This window comes from Olea europaea, chromosome 16 (assembly GCF_002742605.1).
Source record: "Olea europaea var. sylvestris chromosome 16, O_europaea_v1, whole genome shotgun sequence".
Lineage (NCBI taxonomy): Eukaryota > Viridiplantae > Streptophyta > Magnoliopsida > Lamiales > Oleaceae > Olea > Olea europaea.
The window spans coordinates 4,206,254-4,212,018 of record NC_036252.1 but is presented as its reverse complement, the minus strand read 5'-3'; the positions used below and the strand labels follow the sequence as shown (position 1 = coordinate 4,212,018).

At 32.4% G+C, this 5,765-nt stretch overlaps 1 pseudogene; it reads right to left on the bottom strand.

Annotated features, from left to right (window-relative positions):
- Positions 1 to 550: 550 nt before the first annotated feature.
- On the bottom strand, positions 551 to 5,506 carry LOC111412514 (annotated as a pseudogene).
- Positions 5,507 to 5,765: the final 259 nt, after the last annotated feature.

The following is a 5,765-nucleotide window of genomic DNA, read 5'->3' as shown; positions in this document are numbered from 1 at the left end:
ATTGCTAGTCTCTAGCAAATTTCAAAATTACTTCAAATGAAATAACTTGTCGCACTTGTCTCAGGATTTGAAAATGCTTAACAAAAGACTTCTAAGGTTTGCTACCAAAACATAGTCTAACTTGTTCAATGCTCGACCAACGTGTGTGTGTGAGCGTATAATCAATTCAATCAATCACATACGTTTTCAAATTCGATTCATCCCAACTCTCAATAATCAATTGTTTCTCTCTTCTCTCGTTGAATGCACACTCCCAAACTTGATTTTGTAACTATTTTCCCACGGTGTGATTTATGGTTAAGTTTATATACTATTACTCACCCTCTCTAGTTTGGTTAGATTCTACTAATTGTAGTTTAACACATCAATAAATGAGGATTTTCCTTAATTTTGACTGATTCAACCTCCAAGAATCAACTAAGCTACTAATCCCTTATCAAAGGTCTAATTTTCTAAAATCAGTATTTGAGACTTAATCAAGCATGTAGTGCATCTTTTGTTTCATGCACCTGCTTTTGTCAAGTTTGCCGTGCGTATTCTATTTCATGCATTAGCCTGATCTCTTTTTACGTATATAATTGTTCTCATTGGGCTCTTTTAGGGTGGCTTCACAACATGACAACTTTTTCCCTTCTATGCAATGATCAGTGCAATGCCCTCATTAAAGACTTATTCTCGAAAATCAATCTTTAACTTAAGATTTTCACCTAATTATCATGTCATTGGTCTTAAGCAATCCACACAAAATTTAACACACATGAAATCTACATATATCTCAATATCTCCTTACAACAGCTCAACCACCCCAAACTATCCTAGAGTAGGAATTTTTTTTTTTTTTTTGGTCATAGTTAATTCTACATATTCTATCTATTGATCCAATCTAAATAATATGTGATTTTCATGATTATTGTGCTCAATGTAAATCAATCTAACATGAACAAGCTTAAACTAAATCAAAGCAGCATCCTCTAGTCACAATAATATAAAAACAATTTCAAATATTATCATCGATCGGTAAGAACTTTTTTTTTTTTTTTTAACTTTTTGATTCCTTTCCCCCCAACCTAAATGAAACATTGTCCTCAATATAAAGATTAAATGTGCAAAATATATGAATGATAGTAAGGAGCAAAATTTTGAACAAAGGGACGGGTTTTGAGCTTTACCTGGAAAGTCAGCATAAACTTGGCCTAAATGAACCTTCAATTTCATTAGTGAAAAAAAAACGACAATAAAAGAAACACACCTAAAACAAACACACAACATTATAAAACTGAAAACAAACATACAAAATAAAATAATGAGAAAAGGATATCAATCTTTAGGATCATGTAAAGCAATTGACTCTTCTAATCTAGAGAAATTCTCAAAAAATGGTTTCAAACAATGTCCATTAACTTTAAAAATATTTCCATTACTTGGATTTTCAATTTCTACAGTTCCATGAGGGAAACAATTTTGACAATGAAAGGACCAGTCCACTTGGAGTGTAATTTTCCAGGAAATAAATGTAACATTGAATTGTACAAAAGAACTTTTTGGGACGGCTCAAAAGTTTTTCTAACAATGTTTTTATCATGGAATACCTTCATTCTTTTTTTGTAAATTCGAGAGTTCTCATATGCTTCATTCCTAATTTCTTCCAACTCATTCAGTTGAAGTTTCGAAAGTGAACCTACCTTATCTGAATTGAAATTAAACATTTTAATAGCCCAAAATGCTTTGTATTCCAATTCAACAGGTAAATGACAAGGCTTTCCAAAAACAAGTCAATAACGTGACATACCAAGGAGTGTTTTGAAAGTTGTACGATAAGCCCAAAGAGCATTAGTTAATCGTAAAGATAAATCTTTTCTATTTGGATTCATTGTTTTTTTCAAAATGCATTTAATCTCTCTATTTGCAAGTTCAGCTTGAACATTAGTGTTTGGGTGATAAGGAGTAAATACTTTATGAGTAATCCCATATTTTTTCATTAGGGCTTTAAAAGGTTTATTCCAAAAATGTAAACCCCCATCGCTTATAATGGCTCGAGGTATTTCAAATATTGGCAAAATATTTTCTTTCAAAAATTTCAAAACAATTTTGTGATCATTGTGCTTACAAGGAATTGCCTCTACCCATTTAGAAACATAATCAACTCCCACCAAGATGTATAAATAACCAAAAAATGATAGGAATGGACCCATGAAATCAATACCCAACAATCAAATATTTCAATAACTAGTATGGGTGTCAGTGACATCATATTTCTACGAGTTATCCTACCTAATTTTTGACAACATTCACAAGCTTTACAAAATTCATATGTGTCTTTGAAAAGAGTTGGCCAATAAAATCCAGACTGCAAGATTTTTGGAGCAATTTTCTTTGAATAAAATTGACCACCACATGCTTCAGAATGGCAAAAGGCAATTATCTTTTGGATTTCATTATTTGGCACACATCTTCTTATTATTTGGTCTGGACAGTATTTGAATAGGTGAGGATCATCCCAAAAGAAATTTCTTACCTCCTTGAAGAATTTCTTTTTGTCATGGGCATTTCAATGAGATGGTATTTGACATGTCATAAGAAAATTAGCAATATCAGCAAACCAAGGCAAGTTAGAAACACTAAAAAGTTTTTCATCAGGGAAAGTATCATTGATCGATGTTGTTTCAAACGATTCATCACAAGTAAGCCTAGACAAGTGATCAGCTACAACATTCTCTACTCCTTTTTTTTCTCGAATGGTGATGTCAAATTCTTAGAGTAAAAGAATCCACCTAATCAACCCAGGTTTGACATCTTTCTTAGAGAGAAGATATTTTAAAGCTGCATGATCACTAAAAATAACAATTGGTAAGCCAACAAGATATGATCGAAACTGGTCCAAAGCAAACACTACAGCAAGCAATTCTTTTTCAGTGGTGGAATAATTCATTTGAGCATTATTTAGAGTTTTACTTGCATATAAATGACATGAGGTTTTTTATCTTTTCTTTGGCCTAAGACAGTTCCAACAGCATAATCACTAGCATCACACATTATTTCAAAAGATAAATTTCAATCTGGAGGTTGCATGATAGGAGCACAAGTAAGTATGTTCTTAAGTTTAACAAAAGCTTCTTGACAAGACTTGGTCCATTCAAAATGCATTTCTTTAGATAAGAGATTACACAATGGTTTAGATATGGCTACACAATGGTTTAGATATGGCACTAAAGTCCTTGATAAACTTTCTATAAAAACCAGCATGTCCTAAAAAAGATCTTACCTCTTTAACACTACGTGGAGTAGGCAAATTAGAAATCAATTCATTTTTAGATTTGTCTACCTCAATTCCGTTAGGTGATACAATATGACCAAGTACGATGCCCTTAGTGACCATAAAATGACATTTTTCCCAGTTGAGCACAAGATTCTTTTCTTCACACCTAACTAAAACTTTTTGCAAGTTAGTTAAACAATCATCAAATGAATCCCCAAAAATAGTAAAATCATCCATAAAAACTTCCAAAGATCTTTCAATCATGTCGCTAAAAATACTAAGCATACATCTTTGAAATGTAGCTGGTGCATTACATAATCCAAAAGGCATTCTACGATAAGCAAAAATGCCAAAGGGGCATGTGAAAGTGGTATTTTCTTGGTCTTCAGGTGCAATTTCAATTTGGTTATACCCAAAATATCCATCTAGAAAACAATAAAATTCATGTCCTGCCACTCTTTCCAACATCTGATCCATAAAAGGTAAAGAAAAATGATCTTTCCTAGTCATTGAGTTGAGTTTCCTATAGTCAATACACATGCGCCAACCAGTAACAATTCTAGTTGGAATTAACTCATTTTCTTCATTTTGGACTACAGTGACACCATATTTTTTTGGTGCAACATGGGTTGGACTTACCCATCTACTATCAGAAATAGGATAAATGATTTCATTATATAAGAGTTTAATGACTTCATTTCTTACCACCTCTTTTGAAACAGGATTAAGCCTTCTTTGCATTTCTCTTGTAGGTTTTAGCATATTCCTCCAAATAAATATTATGTGAGCAAATCAAAGGACTAATCCTCTTTATATCAGCTATGGTCCATCCTAAAACATTTTTATGCATTTTTAAAGTTTGTAACAACTTACCTTCTTGGTGCGCATCAAGTTAGGAAGAAATTATTATCAGAAAAGTTTCATCTTCACCCAAAAATGAGTATTTCAGATTAGATAGTAATGGCTTCAAATTGAGCTTTGACATTTGAACACTTGAAATCATAGGCATGTTAGACAATTGTGATAATTTTTCAAACTTTGATTTCTAATTACTTGGCTTTTTCTCCTGAAAAGAATTCAACAAAGAAATTATATGTGAATTTTTAGAATTATCGTTCAATTCAAATTCTAGCGCACCAAATGAAGATGTAGCGATAAACTGATCATCAGCAAATTGTTCAATAAAATCTATTTCATGCAAATCATCTTTATCTCCATGTTGCTTGCAAATGTTAAAAACATTCATTTCCACGGTCATATTTCCAAAAGAGAGTTTCAAGATACAATTTCTACAATTTATCAATGCATTTGAAGTAACAAGAAATGGACGTCCTAAAATGATAGGTATTTGTGCATTTGAATTTAAAACAGGATGTGTAAAGGATAATAGAATTTATCAATTTGAACTAGAACATCCTCTACAATCCCTCTTGGAACTTTTACTGAACGATCAGCAAGTTAAAGTGTTTTTGTTATTGGCTTAAGCTCTCCCAAACCAGGTTGTTCATACATAGAAAAAGATAATAGATTAACACTAGCACCAAGATCAAGCAAAGCATGCTCTATCCTATTATTCCCAATCACACAAGAAATTGTTGGAGAACCAGGATCTTTGAATTTAGATGGAGTGTTTTGTTGAATGATTGAGCCCACATTCTCTATCAAAAATGCTTTCTGTTGAACATTAAGTTTCCTCTTGACAGTACACTAGTCTTTTAAAAATTTTGCATATGAAGGAACTTTTTTAATTGCATCCAATAATGGTATGTTAATTTTGACTTGTTTGAAAAGTTCAAAAATTTCAGAATTATGATTGAGTTTTGAAATTAGTTGCAATCGTTGAGGAAATGGAGCTGGAACGGGACATTTTTCAACACTAGGTTCAGAAATGATTTTTTCCTCAATTTTGGAAACGTCATTTTCTTGCTTTGAAGATCCACCCGATTTTAGTTCTTTTGAAAGGATGGTTTTGTCAATAATTTTTCCACTACGAAGAGTCGTGATAGAGTTGGCATTTTCATGTTGACATTCAGAGGAACTAGAAGCATTTACATTAAATTGCCCAGAAAGATTTGGTTGAGATTGAGCATAAAATTTGCCTTTTTCTTGAGAACGCAAAGAAGAGGTCAATGAAGAAAGTGTGTTCTTGATTTCATTGATGGCTTGTGAAGTTTGATTATTAATGTTTGCGTGTCCTTGCATAAAAGACTGCAATGTTTCCTTAAGAGTCTTTGATTGTGGTGGTGGAAAAGAAGGAAATTTTGATTCCATGTGTGTTAAATTTTGTGTGGATTTCTTAAGACCAATGAGATGATAATTAGGTGAAAATTTTAAGTTAAACATCAATTTTCGAGAATAACTGTTTAATGAAGGGCATTGCACTAATCATTGTATAGAAGGGAAAAAGCTGCCATGTTGTGAAGCTACCCTAAAAGAGCCCAATGAGTACAATTATATATATAAAAAGAGACCAGGCTAGTGCATGAAACAAAATACGCACGGCAAACTT